The following is a 21,299-nucleotide window of genomic DNA, read 5'->3' as shown; positions in this document are numbered from 1 at the left end:
TGTATTCTCCCCCAAAATATGTGCAGCAGCTGCTTCCAACCATAAATAACAACCCGAGAACACAACACCGAGGACGGGTACCTTGGGGTTCTGTCTCCTAGCAACGTGGCGTGGGCCCCCACCTGCCCGAGGTCCACGCCCCCCGAGATACCTGCAGGCCTGCAGACCTGCCCCAGCCAGGCAGACGCTGCCGGCCCACAGCCAAAGGGTCTTTGTGACAGGTGACGTGGGACCAGGGGCCACCAAGCTGCCTTGGGAAATCCCCAAGCAGTGCACGCCGGCCACTCTGCAGCTCGGTGACTCAGGGACGTGCGCCCTCCACTCTGGGACTCCTCCCTGCTGTCGTGCCCAGCGTGGCTTTGTCGGCTCCCCCTGTCACCATTCCCCACCCAGCCGGGGACCCAGGAAAGCAGCGAACCACGCGTCTCTGAAACCAATCCTGCAGCAGCAGCCGACACGCAGGAAGTGCGGGCGGCGGCCGCTTGCTTGGACGTCCAGAGAAAGTGACAGTCCCTACGGGTGATGACGATCACCTGCTTCCCCGATGAAGGCGGCCATTCAGACAGGAACAGACCCTCACCCCTCACGGCGCGGGGTCCCCATTCTCCATCCAGGCTGTCCTCACGCCGAAGCAGAGGCACACAGGGATCCGTGCACAGGACGCCCCCACAGACGTGAGCCCTGGTTGAGAGCATCCGACAGCCACAGTGTCCTGGGACACAGAGACCCGGAGCCGGCTCAGGCGCTGCCCCGGGGGCGCACTCCAGGCCAGGGCCTTGGCTCCCTCCCGTCCCACTCAGCCCCTGTCTCTAGGAGCTGGACACAATGGCAGAGTCAGGACCACAGGCAGCACCTGCAGGGCCGGGTCCTGGCAGTCCTCCAGAGGGGCCGCCGCAAAGCCCGGTGGGCTGAGTGTGCCGAGGTCCCAGGCGAGCAAAGCCTGGTGGGCTGAGTGTGCCAAGGTCCCAGGTGAGGGGCACGGGCGACAGACTGGCCGGCGTGAGTGCTGCCGGGCCCCGGGGCGGGTGAGGTGTGGCTCGGGTGACACTGCCTCACGGAAGATGCTGGCGGGGGAGCAGGAGACAAGGACGGCTCCTGTCCCCTTGTCGGGCCGCTGTTCACAGACCACGGTAGCATCACGGCCTGACTCGCTCAGCAGACGCCGCCAGCACAGGGGACGCAGCCTTGGGCCCAGGGGTGAGGAGGGGAGAGCGGCCGCTCCTGCAACACTGGGAATCCGGAGCTGTCCGGGGCCGAGGCTCCCAGCCGGGGGCGTGTGTGCTCCTCTCCCAGCTGCTGGAGGGTCGGGAGGGACGCTGGGACGTGGGGACTCACGCGTGGCCTTCCCCCCACAGATCCACCTCCAAACCATTTCCACTGCCACCTGCCAAGAGGATTCTGGGGGAAAACCATGGCTAAACGTGTACATAGAGGCAGCAACGGCTTCGACAGCACCAGAGGAAACGCGTCTATCGCGGGACAGCCCGGCCCTGCTCCCGTGGGAGTGGGGGGGCCGTGGGGAGGCCCAAAGGACAGCAACAGGAGCCGACAGTGAGGCCTGAGCGCACGGCCTCGGGGCCAGAGGACGGGGGAGGGATAGAAACGGAGGGAGGCGGAGGATGCAAGTGCTGTTTTGGCATTTGGACGCCCACTTCTCAGTAGGGAACCTGGTGACCCTCACCCCCCGCCCCCGCCCAAGCTCCCAGCTCAGACTGCACCTGCCTGGGGGTGGCCTCACTGCTGTCCAGGTTCTGACCCCCCCCCCACCAGACCTCAGGGAGAAAAGCAGGGCTCTCCCACCCATGCACCTGCCTCGCCCAGCTCCGTGACCGACCCTGGGGGTAGCAGACCTGCGCTGGCCACAGCAGCCCTGGGCCCTCACGGCGAGCCGCCGCACGGTAGCAGACCTGCGCTGGCCACAGCAGCCCTGGGACCTCACGGTGAGCCGCCACACGGTAGCAGACCTGCACTGGCCACAGCAGCCCTGGGACCTCACGGCGAGCCACCGCACAGTAGCAGCTGCAAATCTACGAGGAAGCAGGGCCAGGCCGGCCCGGGAGGCAGAGAGCTGGGTGCAGTTTCTCTCTCCGCTCTGCACTTGTGCCCCGGCACCAACTCCTCTGTGCGCTCGGCCCTGAGGGCCCCGTCCACCCCCAGCCTCCCCAGGAGCAGCTCAGACGCCCGGAGACGCAGCTCACCCTGTGGGCGTGAGGAACTCCTGAAGGCGCAGCTAGTTTATCAACTATTAATAACTGATTAGAGCAATAATCACCAATTATTAATAACTGCTAGCCAATAAATCGCTCTCCAGTAATTAATCACTTCCTGGTCTGCTCTTCTCGTGGAATCGGCAGGAGCTGGCATGATGGTCCATCAGTGAGGGGCCGAGAGACAGCATGGCGCGGGGCTTCCCGTGAACACACAGCCGGACGCCACCGGAGGGTGCGGCTGTCACTCCTTTTGGGGTCCACCCTCCTGCCGCCGTTGTTTCCCAACATAAACTTGAACGCCTCGGAAGCTCTTAATCAGCCAAGTTTGATTCTTTCAAAGTCCTTTCCTTGGTATCTATTCAGAAACGAATTACGGTTAGACTGTAGGAGAAAACTGCTCAACCCCTTGTGACAACTCGCGACAAGCAAGACTGCTGGAAAAGCCAGCGCCGGTGCCGAGCGAAGGGAGACGTGAAACGGAAGCAGCCTCTCTCTGCATAACCCTGACTCTGTCTCTCTCTCTCACTGTCCACTCTGCCTGTCCAAAAAAAAAAAAAAAATTACTATTTTTTAGAAGAATGAATGAAGATAGACTATTCCATACTTTCTCGGGTGACCACTCAGACTCACAGAACGCAGATTTGTGACGGTCACTCCAGGCAAGCCAAAGGCTGGCCACCACCTCCCCCAGGAAGCTGCCCCCACCACGGGCCTTCCTGGTCCTCCCTGTCCCAAACGCTCAAGCCACTCAGTGCTCCCTCTGTCACCACGTGCCGCTGCTGTGGGCCGTCCCGTCGGGGCGCACCTGCGCTCACACAGGTAAATACAGGAGGGGCGTCTGTCTTCACGGGTGTGCCCAACAGCGGGCAGAAGAGGGGCAAGCAAGAAGCTGCAGCCCCCGGTCAAGGCCAGCACGCGGGCGGGACAGGCACGCCCGGATGGAAGCGGGGCCGCTTGGGCATCTGAGCCGAGGTGTGGAGAACGCCAGTGCAAAAGACCCCGAAGCCCAGGACTGGATCTACGACTGCTCCTAAGGAGAAAGCTTGGGACACAGCTCTACCACGCAAGAACCCGAACACACCACAGCCTGGAAGATGGCCAGGCTCCTGCCCAGGAGGCAGCGTCTCCGATCGCCCCAGAGCTGTCGGCTGTGGCGAAGAAGCTTCCTCCCGGGCAGGCAGATGAACAGGGTCCAAGCAAGGCGGGAAATGCCACCCCGGCCTCGGCGAGCCAGGGTTGGGCTTCCGTGTGGCGTGGGAGAACTGCACGGCTCCTCCACAGGTTCCTGGGGACAGCTGCTTGGAATCTGACGGTGAAAAGTGCACGCGGATGGCTCTGCCCAGATCCCAGCTCCGAATGCCACGTGCGCCCGGGAATTTATTTATCCAGCACCCACGCGTGCCGGCATCCACCCTGCACGCTGGACAGGACGGGAACACGCTGCTGGGCAAGGGCTTCGTGGTGAGACTCCAGGAAGGCAACCACGTGGGGCAGGACTCCCACTGCTGTCCCCAACGGGGACCCTGCAGGTGTCAGAACACCGCGGGGGCGGTGTGTGGACGGGACGCTGGGTCGGGGTGAGAGGCGGCAGCTGCGGCACAAGACTGTCCGGGGCCGACTCTCCCGGAGCGACCTGGGCTGGGAGGGACCAGGAACGCCCCAGCCCAGCCTCTTCCCCCAACGAGGTCCACAGCCAGTTTCACAGGAGCTGTTCCTGCAGGTTCGATTTGCAAGCTGACAAGTTAATGGCCATACAGGTCGCCCTGGGCCCGCGGCTGATTCGCAGCTCTGAGGCCCCTTGCAGCCTCCGAGACCTTGCCTCTGAGGAGTGGACACAGCAGGGCTGCAGGGCCAACGAGAGGCCGGGCGTGGGGCCACCTCCACCACTTCTGAGTGGCTCAGGTGCGTACTCACACTGGACAGAGCCGGCCCGCGCCGACACACAGGTGAGAGGGCTCCAGCAAGACCACACCCCAAAAGGACCTGAAATGCCTCCAGGGTCAGCTCCACACGCCTGCTGGCCCCGCACAGGGACGGTGGGGCGGAAGGTCTGGGGCCAGCCCGTGAGTGCTCACCCGAGGACAGACCCACGAGTGTCTGAGAGCGGCCGCGGCCGTCAGGACAGCTGAGCCACCAGACATCCACATCACACCCCAGGCCGGGAACCCCCGATTCCTACGAGGACCTCACAACTTGAACACGGCCCACGTGAAACACGCTGCCGGCTCCTGACTCCTCCAGGGGCTGCAGGTGTCAGAACACCGTGGCCACGGCGCGGGACCCACGGCTCTTGATTCCTACGGAATTCAGGGACGGGACACAGGCTCTGGCACCTCCCCTCTGCGGCGGCTGGAGGACTGCGTGTCTCACAAACACACGTTCAAGTTACCTGGGGCTGGAGCGGCCGACCCTGCTCACGGCTCCCAGACGCACAGCACACAGCTCCCACTCACAGAACAGAAACACGGGAGACAGCCCACCCCTCGGTGCTCAGCGCCAGCTCCCGAGGAAGCATTAACTTTTCGCCACCTTGGCAACGGTAAAGCAGCAGACGGAATCCACCCTTTCCCTACCCTTTGGCGTCTCGCTCATCAATCCACGGCCCGTGGCTCAGTGCTGCCACGTCTTGCTTCCTGGTCTCAGGGGCTCTCTGCAGCAGCTGGAAAGAAGGCTTCAAGGCGCCCCCTCCTCTCTGGCAGAGTCCACGTCTCAGCCCGGAACGTAAAGCAGCATTCCAGGCCAGGCAAAGGGAGCAGCTGGTCCCTCCCTGTCGGCCAGCAGAGGCCGTGAAGCGCGCTGCCCGCACCGCCTCACTCCCTGAGGCTTCACACAGGAAGACTAACAAGCTACACGCGGCGGTGACAAACAGAGAACCTACAGGAAAAACCAGTTCTGGCGGAGATTTCTCCAGGAGACCGAGGTCCTCCCCAGCAGCAACCGCGGGTCTGCTCTTTAAGCGCCAAGTGGCCAGGGCGGCCGCTGTGACGCCTGCATCCCACAGCAGAGCGCCCATTCAGTCCCATGTGCTCTGCTCCCGGAATGCACCCGGGAGACAGCGCGCGATGGCCCACGTGCTCGGCCCCGGCCATGGGTGTGCGGGAGACCAGGACGGAGCTCTGGGCTCCTGGCTTCAGCCCGGCCCAGCCCTAAGGCTTGCAAGTGTCTGGGGAGTGGCCAGCGGTGGAAGAGCCCTCCCCGTCTCTATCCACGCAGATGAAAGTAAAATCTAAGTAAATAAACACTGAAAAGGAAAGCTGAGTGGCCACTGCCCAGCCCTGGCCCTCAGTCGGCCGGGTCACAGACGGGAAGGGGCGTGGCCCCAGCTACACAGCACCCAGCAGCGCCGCTGGCCCACAGCTGCCGCCCAGAGGCGCTGGCCGCCTGCTGCCCGAGAGCCTCCCGCTCACCAGGGCAGGGAACCTTCTACGGCACAGACAGAGGTGAGGCAGAGCTGACGTCCCACAGGAAGAGCGCACGGGCTCAGGGCTGCAGAGGGCCGAGACGCAGTTCTGCCCTCTCCACGCGGCCAACCCTGGGCGCCACCCACGTGGTGAGCGCCTCTGTGATTCGTCCACGACACGATCAAAGTGGCTCTGAGCCACGGGCCACGGGCAGCCGGGAGAAGCCATGGGGCTTCCTCCCATTGCAGGCCACCCGGCCACAAGGGGGTCGGGCTGGTATAACGTGGACAAACAGGGCCACGATGGTCCGGCCGGTACTACGAGAGGCAAACAGGGCTGCAACGGTCCGGCCGGTACTACGAGAGGCAAACAGGGCCGCGACGGTCCGGCCGGTACTACGAGAGGCAAACAGGGCCACGACGGTCCGGCCGGTACTACGAGAGGCAAACAGGGCCACAAGGGTCCAGCTGGTACTACAAGGGGCAAACAGGGCCACGACGGTCCGGCCGGTACTACGAGAGGCAAACAGGGCTGCGACGGTCCGGCCGGTACTACGAGAGGCAAACAGGGCTGCGACGGTCCGGCCGGTACTACGAGAGGCAAACAGGGCCGCGACGGTCTGGCCGGTACTACGAGAGGCAAACAGGGCCACAAGGGTCCAGCTGGTACTACAAGGGGCAAACAGGGCCGCGATGGTCCGGCCGGTACTACGAGAGGCAAACAGGGCCACGACGGTCTGGCTGGTACTACAAGGTCTGGCTGTGTACGCCGTTTGTACACAGGCAAACCCACGTTCACACGCCCACAACCCGCCAGTGCCCCTCCCGCGAACCTGGGCAGAGGAGGCCTCCAGCGTGCAAGATCTGGGGGAACTCTGCAGCGGGCTGTCAACTCACGTGTTCTCTGAGCATGTGTGCGACCACACCTATCTTCAGAGAAAACCATGTGCACACACGTGCTGTGTGTGGTGTGCACACGTGTGCTTGTTCATAGTATTGTGCACAGTACTGTACTGTGCGTACATACTTGTTTTCCATGCCACGAGCACATGTGTGTGCATGCACATGTATGTTTATGTGACTCTCCTGAGCCTCAAAACAGTAAATACTACCATTGCTGATCGACAGAGACTAAAACAATCTTCCAAAATTGGGCAAACTATGAACTTTTTTAAAGAACAGATCTGAAATTATGTTGATGTGGCCAATCAGAAAGCAGGGCTTCAGCAAGCGATTTTTACGCTGGTAGTGGATCCGGAGGTAAACGGAAATGTTCTTTTTGCATTCTCATGTCTGATTTTAAATAAAATAACTATTAACAAAAACCGTGGGTAAGGTTCTCTCCTTATAAAGGCTTTCACTGACCCAAAATTCAACTACATGTGATGTCGATGGGGACGAGGACAGGAAGGTTGAGACAAAATGACCGATCTGGCCACACACTTATTTTTATGGCTTTTATGTGGCTGTGTGAATGAGTGCATGTGATCATGTGTGAGTATGTGTATATGTGAGCCTGTGTGTGAGCAGGCATGAGCATGTGTGTGGGGGCATGTGTGTATGTGCGTGGGCATGAGTATATAAGCTTTGTGTGTGAATGTATGTGATTGTGTGTGTATTGATCAAGTGTAAGAGTGAATGTGTGCATGTGTAAGCATGTGTGTATACGCGTGTACATGTGAGTATGTGTATGTGTGTGAGCATGCATGAGCCTGTGTCAGTGTATGTAACTGTGTGTGAGCATGTGTGTAAATGTGTGTATATGCTAGCCTGTGTGTGAGCAGGTATGAGCATGTGTGAATGTATGTGATCGTGTGTGAGTGAATGTGTATGTGAGCATGTCTGTGAGCATGTGTGTATGTGAGTGTGTATATGTATGTGCATGTATGAGCCTGTGTGAGTGTATGTAATTGTGTGTATGTTTATGTGTATACATGTATGTGTATATGTGAGCAGATATGAGCATGTGTGTGAGTGTATGTGATTGTATGTGTGTATGTGACCATGTGAGCAGGTAGGAGCATGTGTGTGTACTGTATGTATGTGTGTATATATATGTGAGTGTGCAAATAGGTATGAGCATGTATGTGTGTATCCATGTATGTTTATGTGAGCATGTGTGAGAGCAGGGATGAGCATATGTACCTGTGTGTATGTGTATGTTTGAGAGCAGGGGTGAGCATGTGTATGTGTGTATGTGTATATATGTAAGCACATGTGTGAGTAGGTATGAACATGTGTACCTGTGTGTATGTGTGTGTATATATGTGAGTGTGTGAGCAGGTATGAGCATGTGTATGTGTGTGTATATATGTGAGCACATGTGTGAGCAGGGATGAGCATGTGTACCTGTGTGTATGTGTATGTATATATGTGAGTGTGTGTGAGCAGGTACGAGCATGTGTACCTGTGTGTATGTATGCATGTGGGTATATGTGAGCTTGTGTTTGACCAGGTATGATCATGTGTGTGTGCATGTATGTGTATACATGTGAGCATGTAAGTGTGTATGTGTATATGTGACCATGTATGCAAGCAGATGAGTATGTACATGTGTGTGCATATACATATGTGTGAGCACATATGAGCATTGCACTGTGTACATATGAGCATATGTGAGCACGTATGATCATACACGTGTACATGTGTGTGCATTTGTATATGTGACTGTGTGTGAGAGCAGATATGAACATGTATGTACATGTATGTGTGTGAACATGCTGTGAGTGGGTATGAGTGTGTGTACATGTATGTGCATATATGTGAGCAGGTATGAGTGTGTGTGCACCTCCGGGGCAGATGCCCCACCGGGAGCATCGTCTGCCCTACTCGCCACCATCAATCGCGCAGATCTCATTCTCTGCACTAAAGCTCTGACACATGCTAACATGCGTGTACTACTGGGTAAGCATCTCTGTCACAGGCACCATTCCCTGAAGTGCTGACTGGGGTGTGGGAGCCAGGAGGGGGCATGACGAGAACATGGCCGGGGGGGCCAGGCTCTCCACCCCACAGCCACGGGTCCAGCAGAGGCGCTCCCCAACCTCAAGCCAAAGTCTGCACACAAGCGGGTGAGGTGGCCCCATGCCACCCCTACGCGTCCACCAGACACCCGCCTGTGTCCTCACAGCCGACTTCTAGGCAAGTGACCCCCAGTTCTACTAAAACACCCGTGTCAGCTTCTATTCCACACCCACCCCCAACCCAGCACAAACCCAGGACAGCACAGCAGGGACCCGGCGGACATGCACCTGACACGTACCTGACACGTACCTGACACGCATCTGACACACACCTGTCAGGTGTGGCTGCACCACAAGGCACCAACGTGCAGCTGCCCAGCTGTGGCTCCCACTCGATGGAGAGACCCTAACTCTGACAGGGGTCACGCACGATGCCCACGTCACTGACACGGCTCCTCCAGCTCACCCTGCTCCCAGAAGGCACAGAGTATAACTTCCAGAGGGAACGGACCCATAGAGTTCAGGGGTTTCCAGGTATCAAGAACCCAGCTTGACCCTACCTTCACAGCTAAAAATGCCAGACACTGAATCCACTGACCTTGACTCAGTGAAAACTATGAGGTGTCTTCAAGAAGCTCATGTGAAAACAATGCATGGATTTTGAATTTTGGGCACCAAAATGAACTTGGCTTTTAATTCCATGAACTTCTGAGGTCCCCTGGTCTATTCAGACAGGAAGAGCAGGAAGCGAGTGGCCTCCGCTTCTGACTCACGTGTCTGGAAGTGGCCACTAGGAAGCGGTGGAGGGGCTGAGACGCCGCCTGTGCCCCAGACCCCCACGAGCCGTGGCTGCTCCACTTCCGATGCAGCTCCCTGCTACGGCTGGGTAGAGCAGCAGGAGATGGCCCAGGTCCTTGGGCCCCTGGACCCGTGTGGGAGACCTGGATGGAGTTCCACACTCCTGGCTTTGGCCTGGCCCTGTAGCCATCTGTGGAGTGACCCAACAGATAGAATCTCTCTCTCTCTCTCTCTCTCTAACTCTGACTTTCAAATAAACAAACACATTCTTTAAAAATCACCAAAGATACCATCTGTGCTCAACTTCTCCTAACCGCCTCCCATTACTCCTGTTCAGTGTCCAGTCTGACACAAACCAGGTCGCGGCACTGCGACCGGCTGGCGCCCCGGCCCCTGCGCAGCCGAGGCCTCCCGGCTCTTTCTCCCTTGGTGATTTGTGCTTAAAGGCTATGTTTGTTTGGGATTTTGCTGAGGGCATCATGGAGGCATCACTCACAGGCCCACCTTGTTCCTCCCGAAGATCGGCACTGGGGGATCTGACCAGATTCAGGTTCAACGTGTCGGCAAGAAGGAGAGGTAAGCAGCGCCCAGTTCCATCAGCAGACGCAGGCGGGGAGTTTCAAGGCTGGGGCTGAGACACCAGAGGCCAGAGGGAGGAGGGAAGGGGCGGAGCCGGCAGGGCGCTGTACACCCCACTCCCAGGCCCCAGGCCTGGGGCATCTGGGGGATCCCCCGCCACACCCGACAGCCGCCCTAAAAGCACCACGCAGGAGAGACTCCATCACTCTGCTCTGATCTGAAGTGGGAGCCACTCCCTAAACTGTAAAGAGGCTGTCATTAAAATCATCCCAATTACACATTTTTGTGCTTGAAGTTAATCGCCCAAGAGATTGCACAGAAGAGGGGTCTCCGCGGACCACGCCTGGGCAGCCACTGTGACCCCACACACGGAGCCCACGCAGCCACACCCGGCAGGGAGGAAACCAGCCAACCAGCAACACTGGTGGAAGGGTTACGGTGAACCAGGGAGAGCACGAGCCGGTGTCATGCGTGTTCCCACGTGACGTGCTTCCACAAGCACCAAAACTTCACACGGCAGACACTCGAGGGTCACCCGGTCACACGCCTCCGTCGGCAGAACGGCCTTCCCTGGGAAACCTGCCCCTTTAAAAGGACGACGCTCACTCCAGCGCCCACGCTGGTCTGGTCCCAGGCACGGAGCGCTCCCGGGGGCGGCGGCCACCCTGTCACCAGGAGCCAACTCGGGTCTTCAGCCAGCCAGACAGCGCCAGGTTGGGGGGCCAGCGCATGCTCAGGGGTCTCCCTGGAACACGTCCGCGTCCAAGAACTTCCATGGGAAAACAAGCCTGCTTCTCACATGTTCGGGCGGGTCTCGGCGGAGGGCAGGAAGTTAGGGCCAGGCGGATTCCACACGGCCTTACTCATCGCACACCACCTCTCCACACCCACCCGCGTGGTGCCCGGCATCACGCTCAACATCACCCACGCCACGCGTGCCCAGGCGCTGACCGTGGCCCCACAGGTGAGGACGGAGTCCTCTCTGGCTGGCACAGTCCCCTTTCCACCTCCCTGCTAGGGGCTGCGTCTGCCCCTCCTTAGCCTGGACCCTACGTGGTGCCGCTCACGTGCCCAGGGACCACTGGGAGGATGCGCTCCCCTCACGGCCCCCGCTCTGGCCTGGGCAGGTGCACAGGTACGACTCTCAGAAGACGGTGTCACGTGGCTTCCCCGACGTCACCTGGGGGAGGGTAGGCACCCAGAAACCATCCCCGCTGAGAGCAGACAGGTGGGCAGCAGGGGCGGGACAGCTACCACAAAGATCCCGGGTTCGGGAGGCGAATGAAGTCCCCCTGGGCAGACTGACCACAGGCCTGCCGTCTCCCTCCAGGCTGGGCGCCTGGGGAGGCAGAGCCTGCGGTGCAGCCCCAGGAGAGATGACCAGGCGTGGATGGCTGACGAGACGCTGGGTCCGCCAGAAGCAGGAGTCTGTGACTGCAACAGCTGTCCGCTGCCAGCTCATCCGAGGACAGGCTTATGTCCGCTCACTACGGCAAAGGCTGCCTGTGGCCAGCGCCCAGCCTCGGGCGGGGACTTCCCGCCTCCTGCCCAGGCAGGACCCGTGGCTCCGGGCGCAGGTGAGGCCAGGGCCCGGCAGGCTTTGCTCAGGGGTCTGTGTGGGTTCACCCATCCAGGCTCCGCCCAGCGGGAACCCACCCTTGCCACTCATCACCTCTTCTTGTTTTTCTCTTTTAAATGATTTGTTTATTGATTTGAAAGTCAGAGTGACAGACAGAGGGAGAGACAGAGAGACACTGGTTCAATCCCCAAAAGGGCCACAACAGCTGGGGCTGGGCCAGGCCCAAGCCAGGGGCCAGGAGCTTCATGGGATCTCCCACATGGCTGCAGGGGCCCAAGCACTCTGGTGTCCATGTGGGATGCCAGGGTCGAGGGGCGACTTCGCCAACTATGCCAATGCAAGCCCCGTCTCTTCACTTCTGCAGCTATGGAAGGAAAGCTGGTTGGGGAAGTGAAGGAAAGTTCTAGAGACTTCTGGGCTCTGGGAAGAAGCGGTGGGCGATGGAGAGAAAGGAGCAACACAGTGGCTGCCACGGAAACAGGGAGAGCAGTGGGGAGAGCAGTGTTCCCCCCACAACGCACAGGAAAGAACCCAGGCGGACAGGTGGGGCGCCACGGTCACCCGGCTCCATCCACCCTGCACAGAAAGCACCTGGGGGGAAGGGCATTGTACACACACACACCCCTCCCCATCACTAACCCCCAGTGTACCACTACTGCACACACACACATACACACACACCCCTCCCCATCACCACCCCAACCCCAGTGTGACCACTACTGCACACACACACATACACACACACACACCTCCCCATCAGCACCCCAACCCCAGTGTACCACAACTGCACACACACACACACACCCCTCCCCATCACCACCCTAACCCCAGTGTGACCACTACTGCACACACACACATACACCCCTCCCCATCACTAACCCCCTGTGTACCACTACTGCACACACACACATACACACACACACCCCTCCCCATCACTGCCCCAACCCCAGTGTGACCACTACTGCACACACACACACATACACACCCATTACTGCCCCAACCCCAGTGTGACCACTACTGCACACACACACACACACCCCTCCCCATCACTAACCCCCTGTGTACCACTACTGCACACACACACATATACACACACACCCCTCCCCATCACCGCCCCAACCCCAGTGTGACCACTACTGCACACACACACACACCCCTCCCCATCACTAACCCCCTGTGTACCACTACTGCACACACACACATACACACACACACCCCTCCCCATCAGCACCCCAACCCCAGTGTGACCACTACTGCACACACACACACATACACACCCATTACTGCCCCAACCCCAGTGTGACCACTACTGCACACACACACACACACACACACCCCTCCCCATCACCACCCCAACCCCAGTGTGACCACTACTGCACACACACACACACACCTCCCCATCACTAACCCCCTGTGTACCACTACTGCACACACACACATACACACACACCTCTCCCCATCACCACCCCAATCCCAGTGTGACCACTACTGCACACACACACACACCCCTCCCCATCACCGCCCCAACCCCAGTGTGACCACTACTGCACACACACACACATACACCCCCCTCCCCATCAGCACCCCAACCCCAGTGTACCACAACTGCACACACACACCCCTCCCCATCACTGCCCCAACCCCAGTGTGACCACTACTGCACACACACACACACCTCCCCATCACTAACCCCCTGTGTACCACTACTGCACACACACACATACACACACCCCTCCCCATCACCACCCCAACCCCAGTGTGACCACTACTGCACACACACACACACACACACACCCCTCCCCATCACCACCCCAACCCCAGTGTGACCACTACTGCACACACACACACACACACACCCCTCCCCATCACCACCCCAACCCCAGTGTGACCACTACTGCACACACACACACACCTCCCCATCACCGCCCCAACCCCAGTGTGACCACTACTGCACACACACACATACACACACACCCCTCCCCATCACCACCCCAACCCCAGTGTGATCACTACTGCACACACACACATACACACACACCCATCACTGCCCCAACCCCAGTGTGACCACTACTGCACACACACACACACCTCCCCATCACCACCCCAACCCCAGTGTGACCACTACTGCACACACACACACACACCCCTCCCCATCACTAACCCCCTGTGTACCACAACTGCACACACACACACACACCCCTCCCCATCACCACCCTAACCTTAGTGTGACCACTACTGCACACACACACACACCTCCCCATCACCACCCCAACCCCAGTGTGACCACTACTGCACACACACACACACACCCCTCCCCATCACTAACCCCCTGTGTACCACAACTGCACACACACACACACACACCTCCCCATCACCACCCCAACCCCAGTGTGACCACTACTGCACACACACATACACACACACACCCATCACTGCCCCAACCCCAGTGTGACCACTACTGCACACACACACACACACCTCCCCATCACTGCCCCAACCCCAGTGTGACCACTACTGCACACACACACATACACACCCCTCCCCATCACCGCCCCAACCCCAGTGTGACCACTACTGCACACACACACACACACACCCCTCCCCATCACCGCCCCAACCCCAGTGTGACCACTACTGCACACACACACATACACACCCCTCCCCATCACCGCCCCAACCCCAGTGTGACCACTACTGCACACACACACACACACCCCTCCCCATCACCGCCCCAACCCCAGTGTGACCACTACTGCACACACACACCCCTCCCCATCACCGCCCCAACCCCAGTGTGATCACTACTGCACACACACACATACACACACACACCCATCACTGCCCCAACCCCAGTGTGACCACTACTGCACACACACACACACCTCCCCATCACTGCCCCACACCCCTGCACCCCGGTGGAACGACCACGCACACGGCAGCCATGCGGTGTGGGTAGCACAATGAGCTAGAGAGGAGTCAAAGCTCACAGGCGGGTGTGTGCTGTGCTCGAAGTTCCAGGAAGATGGAATTAAATGTAAGGCTACTTTGGTTGCAAAAACCATTGAGGTCATATCCATGACGGCTTCAGAAAGTGCACGGGAAATAAAACTACCCATGGATTTCAACTGTTCGGCCTCCCCAGAAAACGTGTGTTCTCATTCCCCTTCCACTCTTGGAGCACCCTCTTCTGCCACTCCACACCACTTCCCAGGAGGGCCTCGGGCAGCGCTGGACGGCGGCACCCACCCAGGGCCCGGGCCAGCCCCCGGGGACTCCAGGGCCAGCGGTGCTGTGTCCACGGAAGGCCCTGGGAGCCCCCATGGAGCACACGACAGGAGGCCACACCAGGAGGTCACGTTCCCCAGAGAAGCCAGGGGTCAGCGTGGTAGTCCCGGCATTAGCCGCTGGAACACACGATCCGGCAGCCGCTGGTGAACAAAATGGCAGACTTAAAGGCAGAGACAGACACCAGAATGGCCCAGCACCGCACGCAGGGCCCACGGGGCAGGCCACAGAGGGCAGGCAGAGGTCCACGGGAGCACACAGAGGCAAGGGCCATGACGCTGGCCCTGGCTCAGGGACGAGCACAGCTTTTCCGCACACGCCTGTCCTGACGGCAGCCTCAAACCACAGCGCGCCATGTCGAAGCACACGGGAGCCAGCAGGCTGCGCCGGCACCTGCGCCACCAGCATCCCCGATGAGCGCCGGTTCGAATCCTGGCAGCTCCACTTCCGCTCCACCTCTCTGTTCATGAGCCCGGGAAAGCAGCAGAGGACGGCCCAAGAGCTTGGCTCTCTGCACCCATGGGAGAGACCTGGACGGAGCCCCAGGCTCCTGGCTTATGTGAGGCCCAGCCCGGCAGTTGTGGCTATTTGGGGAGTGAACCAGCGGAGGAAGATCCCCTGTCTCCCCCTTCCTCTCTCTGTAACTCCGCCTTTCAAACAAGAAACTGGACAGGAAGGGAGAATAGAGCTTCCAGGAGGTCAGCGCGTCGCCCAGCGTTACGTGGGAAATGCTGACGGTCTCGGCGTTAAGTTCGGAAGCCCTGGCAGCCACAGAAAGCGCCGCCCGGTCGGATCCACACGTCCGTGCAGACGGACACCTGCCTGCCGCGTCCCTCTTCCACTCCAAGGCTTTGTTCCTCACACACGGTGCCCGGGAAGACGGAGACAAAGAGCAACCTGGACAAGCAGAACTTCTCTAGAGTCGAGGGGAGGGTCGGAGCCTGGTGTTCTAGGACCAGTCAGTGTCGCAGCCCAGAGAGCTGGAACAGCCTCCCCACCGCACCACAGGGCGCAAACTGGCAAGTGCTGCACCCACGCAAACTCCCCACATTCTGGTCCCAGAGCTGCTCTGTCCCAAGAGGACGTCGGCCAAGGGGGGGTCACTTAGCGCTGCACACAGGAAGACGTCTCAGGCCACCTAAGCTGCAATACAACCCTGCGCTGTGCGTCACACACACGAGGACGTGGCCACACAGGGGCAAAGTGGCTGACCCCGGGCCCAGCTGCTAGCAGGGCCAGCCTGAGTCTGCTGGACTGCTAGGACCCTGCCCACCCCCGGTCCCGCCATGGGGCCATCATTCCCAGCGGCCACCCGTGTACCCCACGGTCCCGACACGGAAAGCTCTAAGGCAATCCTAAGACATCCTCCCATCTAAGCCGCCACCACGTGAGACGTCATCACTCCTGCTGTGCAAACCCCGGCTAAACGGGCCTGCACATCTTCATGGCCGCACTCCGTGAAGTGCTCTAAGCCAGACCCCACAACTGAGACCACCTCGGGGTCACGGCAGCTCTGGATCCACTGATGGACTCCCAGCAAGCTCAGAGCTGCCCTGTGCTAAACACAGCTCTCCCCACTTGGCCACCGCAGGCAGTCTGAGCGGAGCGGGAAAGATGGCCGGCTCTGCCAGCCGGCTCATAACACGGGGCCGAGACGACCCACCCCATGGACCGCCCTGCGGGATTCACACGAAGTCATGTATGTGCTCGGTGCATGGAACAGCCCCACGTGGTTCCAGCGAGCACATGATGACGGTGCACCTGCCCTCCTACCCCGGCACGGGACAGACGCACGGAAAAGCCTTCTTTGGGTCAAGTAAGAACTAAGGAACTGACAGAGCGGTGAATGAGCCTGAGTTCTGCCGCCAGCCAGAGGCAGCAGCCCGGAGTGAGTCATGGATCTGGGGGCTGCTCTGGCGTCTGGGAACCAGACACCTCAGATGGCTCCTCTCCTCCCAGGAATGTTAAAAAATTGCTAAGTATTCTTCAGTGCGGCAAAGGTTTCAGAAAAGCACTGCGAGGATTAATTAACGGAGAACGAGAAGTAAGACACAGCGTGGTTAAATGGGGAACCGGAGAGACACGGTAACTCACTAAAAATAACTCACTCGCAAAGCCGAGAGGACGCCCGCGGCTCCGGGCATGGAAATTTCCACAGCCACAGAGGAAGCTCTGTGCCATCGGGGAGGGGACCGACGCCTCCCCAGCAGGACCGCAGGTGCCTGGAGGTGCCGGGTCCAACAGGGCGCGTCACGTGGGCCCTGCCCCTCCAATCGCAGGGGCGCTCTCTGCCCCGTGCTGCGCGGGCGGCACCCGTGGAAGGTGGCCGGGCTTCCAGCCGGTCCCTGACCTGGGAAAGGTGAGCCAGGTTTCCTAGCAGCATTTTCTCTTCACTGCTGGGTGCACCCCTGATTCAGGGACTCGCACAACGCCACTCGCTCGCTTGCTCTCACTCTGAGCCCACGGCCTCCCCGGCGGGGCCGTAAAACACCGGAGCTGTCCCATCACACCGCACGAGAACAGAGAAGCCAGTCTGGCGTCACCAGATTTCCCTCAAGGCAAATGCTCAGACAGGTTCCCCTAATATTAGAAAAAAGAAGAAAGAAGCCGGCGTCTCTCCTGCGCTGCTTGTGTCTGGCACGGTCATCAGGACCTGTCCTGGAGAAATCAGAGTCCACCTTCCCCCCATTCCCCCCGCCTGGCCTCTTCACACCCCGCCCCCACCCCCCATGAGCTCCTGCCCACAGCAGCCTCGGGCTCAACCAGAATCAAGAATCCCAGCCCAGATCCCTCGGGCCCCTTTCTTTGGAGAAACTCGCCAGCTGCCAAGGAGTTACTTCCCTCTCCTCTTTTCCACTGTAACCCCATGGAACCTTACATAGGGGCTGGCGCTGTGTGCAGTGGGCTGAGCCTCTGCCTGCCGCGCCGGCATCCCACATGGGCACCGGTTCTCTCCTGGCTGCTCCTCTTCCAGTCCAGTGCTCTGCTGTGGCCTGGGAAAGCAGTGGAGGATGGCCCAAGCCTGGGCCCTGCACCCACGAGCTCCTGGCTCCTGGCTTCGGAGCAGCTCAGCTCCAGCCATGGCAGCCACTTGGGGAGTGACCCAGTGGGCGGAGTCTCTCTCTCTCCCCTTCTCTCTGTAACTCTGCTTCTCAAATAAGTAAATCTTTGGACAAAAACAACCTAAGGAACCCTAAGGTTTGCTCCTGTGCCACCTTCCCTGCCCTCTTCATTTCCATCCCCTTGGGAACAGAAGGCCACGCCCGGTGATGGACGCGTGTCAAGGACTTTCCCAGTCCAGGCGTGGTTGGCCACACCCACTTCAACAAAATCACGACATCTGTCACGCTTCCCCGCTGCCTGATGTGCCGACATGGACAACAGCGCTTCTCCACGGGCGGCTGGGTGAGCCCCAACTCCGCCAACCCCGCCTTCCCGCGACGGTCTCCCGTGAAACGGCCACCGGGGGCAGGACCAGGACACAAGCAGGCGCCACCGCGAGCGCACAGATGGGCTGGCACGGGAGCGGTTTGCAGGGACCTGTCCTGCACCTGCAGTCACCGTGGAGGCTCGGCCAGGCGTTCCCATGCTGGTTCTTGCTGGCGCTCCGCAGCCTGGACAGGGCTTCTCCAGGGCCTCAGAAGCGCAGCCCGGACACTCCAGGCACGTGCCACCCAGCAAGGGACGGCGACTGGCCGGTGGAACTTCCCAGCCAGCGACGGCCTTAGGACGCCCATGAACCATCCCCTCCACCCTGGGACACCATGCCCCGGCCCCGGCTGTGTCTGGCACTGCCTATTCCCCCACCGTGTCTTGCCAAGGCCAGGGTTTCCTGGGGCACCTTGAAGCAAACGAATGCCGGGAAGCCGGTGCAGCACCGGGGCTGCGCGGCAAGAGGGGCCGGGCTGCTCTTCCCCTCTTCGGTCACCAGCCAAACCCATGGGAGCAAGAGTGACCCGGACAAACTCCGAGAGCCCCCGTGGTCTCAGATTCTGGAAGGGGAGGCACAACCCAAGAACGGCGGCTGCCTTGCACCCTGCTGCCCACCTTGGCCCAAGGGGACGCCAGGAAAAAGGCTCTGGTGCCCCCGCAGCACCCAACGGCACAGCAGCCCGGGCAGCCCCTTCCTGGTGTGTCCGCCTGTTCACCTTCCTGAAACGAGCCCGGGGCGCTGTCTCGGGTCAGCCCGCTGAGCTCACCCGGCAGGAAGCCTGCTGGGAACGGCAGCCCTGCCGTGGCGGCAGGATGATTCGGCTTCCAGAAAAGAGGGGGCGGGGAGGGAGAGACACGGAGACCCAGACAGACGGCCTCCAGGGTGACTCAGCCCTCGGTGCTGAACAGAGCCAGAGGGTCTCAGCACCCATGGGCTCCTGCCACCCAGCCCCCTCTCCCGCACAGGGGCTGCGGGTCCCTGTCCCTGCAGGTCCGCGCTCAAAGGCGCCGTCCTCAGAGGACTGGGAAAGCACTCTCCTCTCCCCAGCCGCTCCGTGTGCTGACGTCGTCGAGCTCCGTTTCCTTAGGGGTGGTGGCCCCCCAGCCCCGCCCCTTGGCCTCCTGCACGGCGTTAGGGCGCAGCCCCAGCTCCAAGTGCTCAGGAGCTGCTGCTGGAGTGAGGAGTGAGGACGTCCCCGAGGGCAGAAGGGCCCCGTCCCCTCGCCGTGTCCCCCAGCCAGGGCCAGGAAGGTTGAGCAGGGCCCGGTCTCTGTGGGTGGCACTGGGCCTCAACGCAGTTCTGCCTAGCCCAGCTGGCAACAGACGACCCGCCCATCGCCAGCCAAATACATACACACACAGACTCACATACACAGACTCACACAGAAACACAGACACACACACTGATATACATGTTCACATATACACATAATACACACAGATACACACAAATATATATACACAGACACACAGACTCAGACACACAGATACACACACATTCATATACACATATATACACATACATGTAATGCACACATATACAAATACACACACTCATACACATACTCTCACAAATACACATATACACACATGCATGCTCACATACACACATAATACAGACACACAAATATACATACAGACTCACACATACACACACTCATATACACACACATAAATACACAGACTCACACACATACAGACACATAGACTCACATAGATACACGTATACATACTCGCACACATACTCTCACAAATACACATACACAATCACAGACATGCAGACTGACATACACACAAATACACATACATGCACATACTCACAGACACACACATATATACACACACATACTCACAAACCTATACAGACACACACTGGCACATCCACACAGACATAGATACACACATATACACATACATACACACACATAGACACATACAGATACACACAGACACATACAGATACACATACACACAGGCACAGACACAGATACACACATAGACACATACATACATACACACATAGACACATACAGATACACATACACACACAGACACATAAAGATACACATACACACACAGGCACAGATACACACATAGACACATACAGACACATACAGATACACATACACACAGGCACAGACACAGATACACACATAGATACATGTATACTTACACACAAATGCACACATGCACATATACGAACACTTATACACACACTCATACACACACTCACACGCACACACACTCTGCCTACAAACACTGGTTCTCTCCTGCTCCAGACCTGGCCCAAGCTCTGTGTACTCCGGGCCCAGCAAGGGCTGCTGTCACCACAGTAAAAACATGACCCTGGCACACTGGGTCGTGGCAAAGCCGTGACACCAGGATCCCACCCTGGAGCCTGGGGCGAGCCCAGGATCCCTGGTGACGCAGCTGGGAGAGCAGTGAAGATGGCCCAGCGCTTGGGTCCCTGCACCCGCCTGGGAGAAGCTCCTGGCTCCTGGCCTCCGCCTGGCCCAGTCCCAGCCATAGAGGATTGAGGTCATCTGAGGAGTGGACCGGCAGATGGGAGATATCAGTCTCTCCCTCTCCCTCTCTCCCTCCCTCTCTCTCTCTCTCTCCCTCTCTCCCTCTCTCCCTCTCTCCCTCTCTCCCTCTCTCCCTTTCTCTCTCCCTCCCTCCGTCCCTGTCATTCTACCTTGCAAAGAACTAGGTAGAAGTCGTGAACTTCTGGGGTTTCTCAGGCATGAAGGGAGCAGCTGGTGGAAAGGTTCCCAGGTATGAGACCGGAGGGCACCATCTCTGGGCCTGGAGGGCAAGGTGGGGGTGGGCTCCCAGGGCCACAGGTCGAGACTAAAGTCCCTGGTCCTGCGTGGTGGCCACCGGGCCACAGTGGCTCCTGATGTGACCGGGCCACCTGTTAAAAAGGTATTATTTGGATAAACTGACTTAAATACTTCATTAAACTAACTTCACCCATTTTCCTATGTTATAATAGGACAGATTACCCGTGTGGCCTGTGGTCCTGCTGGACAGCAGTGTCTTACAGAGACGAG

At 59.1% G+C, this 21,299-nt stretch overlaps 1 protein-coding gene across 2 annotated transcripts in view; it reads right to left on the bottom strand.

Moving 5' to 3' along the window:
* The window catches only part of C14H1orf21 (chromosome 14 C1orf21 homolog), a 154,724-nt gene that overhangs the window by 102,886 nt on the left and 30,539 nt on the right, over nucleotides 1-21,299 (bottom strand). Inside the window, exon 1 of one of the 2 annotated variants that reach the window (XM_062211494.1) lies at nucleotides 18,862-18,879. The exons of the other annotated variant lie outside the window; for it this stretch is intronic. The gene's annotated coding sequence lies outside the window, so the exon portion shown is untranslated. Of the gene's footprint in view, nucleotides 1-18,861; nucleotides 18,880-21,299 lie in introns of those variants that run through there. 2 annotated transcript variants of the gene reach the window in all.

The sequence above is a fragment of the Lepus europaeus genome, chromosome 14, assembly GCF_033115175.1.
Source record: "Lepus europaeus isolate LE1 chromosome 14, mLepTim1.pri, whole genome shotgun sequence".
NCBI lineage: Eukaryota > Metazoa > Chordata > Mammalia > Lagomorpha > Leporidae > Lepus > Lepus europaeus.
Note: the sequence above shows the minus strand (reverse complement) of the source record. Positions and strands in the feature narration are given on the sequence as shown.